This window comes from Dunckerocampus dactyliophorus, unplaced genomic scaffold, assembly GCF_027744805.1.
Source record: "Dunckerocampus dactyliophorus isolate RoL2022-P2 unplaced genomic scaffold, RoL_Ddac_1.1 HiC_scaffold_96, whole genome shotgun sequence".
Classification (NCBI taxonomy): Eukaryota; Metazoa; Chordata; class Actinopteri; order Syngnathiformes; family Syngnathidae; genus Dunckerocampus; species Dunckerocampus dactyliophorus.
In genome coordinates this window covers 37,501-39,041 of record NW_026559932.1, presented here as the reverse complement: position 1 = coordinate 39,041, position 1,541 = coordinate 37,501, and positions in this window count along the sequence as shown.

The following is a 1,541-nucleotide window of genomic DNA, read 5'->3' as shown; positions in this document are numbered from 1 at the left end:
ATAGTTATTTTCTAAAACGGGTTTCCGCGTCCCCCGGGCGCCCGTGTTGGGCCGCGCAAGGCGGTCCGGGCTGCCCACCCCATCTGAGTGCCCCGTTGGGCCGCGTGCATGGCAGGCATCCAAGGAAGGCTGATGAGCAGCGGTGATGATGATGATGAGACACCAGCTGCAAATTTGACAAAGTGTCACCTCTCAAGCATTTCCAAGCGTGACACAAACAAAAGGGAACGGGAACTTTTATATGAGTGACTTGTGCTTCTTTTTCTCCAAGTGTCACTCCACAGCTGGCACCCAGGCTGTGTGACGCAGGTGTCCGACGAGGAGCGCCCGCGATGGGCCGCGTCAGGCGGCCCGGGCCGCGCTATCACCTCCGGATGACAACATCCAAAGGAGCACGTTGGTGCTTGCTGGGAGTTTGCGCACGCGATAGGCGACGCCTGGCGGCCCTGGCCGCGCCTCGCCAGCGGGTAATGACGACCGCGAGCGCCATGCTGCGCCGATGGAGCTGTCCGAGGAGCGAGAGCGCCCGCCATGGGCGGCATCCGGCGGCCCCTGGCCGTGCTTCGTCTGCGGGTCGCTCTCCACCTCCGGGTGGCCAATCCGAGGTGTCCGCAAAGTGTGTGCGCTCGCCATGGGCGGCATCCGGCGGCCTCTGGCCGTGCTTCGTCTGCGGGTGCACACTAGGCGCGGTGGCTTTGTCCGCGCTCCACCTCCGGGTGGCGAATCCCAAAAAGCAGCACTTGGGTGCTTCGTAGGTGTCAGAAAAGTGTGTGCGCCCGCCATGGGCGGCATCCGGCGGCCTCTGGCCGTGCTTCGTCTGCGGGCGCACACTCGGAGCGAGGCTGCTGCTCGCTCCGGCGCGGTGGCTGGGTCCGCGCTCCACCTCCGGGTGGCGGAAGGAATCGAAAAGGAGCACTTTGCTGCTTCGCAGGTGTCAGAGGAGTGGGAGCGCCCGCCATGGGCGGCATCCGGCGGCCCCTGGCCGTGCTTCGTCTGCGGGTCGCTCTCCACCTCCGGGTGGCCCACTCCAAAGAAAATAAAAAAGGAGCCCAGCTCACTGGAAGGCAAGCTGAGGCTCCGGCGCGGGTAAGAGGGGCCCGCGCCTCACCTCCGGGTGTCCGACAAAGAGGAGCCGAGTGTGCTCATTGGAGGCCAGTGGGACCTCCGGCGCGGTAGCAGGGCCCGCGCTTCACCTCCGGGTGTCCGACAGAGAGGAGCCGAGTGCTCACTGGAGGCGAGTGACACCTCCGGCGCGGCCACCCGGGGGGCCATTGCCCCCCACCCGGCCGCGCTCGCACGCACCCCAACCCCCTGAGCCCCCACTGACCTAGCGGTAAACCAGACCCGCCTTTGGAGGGCCCCCGCCGGCCGGCCGTGGTGCCGGTGTTCGGGCGGACGGCTCCTCCAGCCTGCGGGTTGGCCTCAATGGGCAAGTGCACATGGCACCCGTGAAGCCGATGATTGCCGAGGCAGCGGTTCGCCGTCCCCTCGTCACACGCGTGTCGCACTCTGCCCGACCTATCGGTAGCGAGATCGAGACG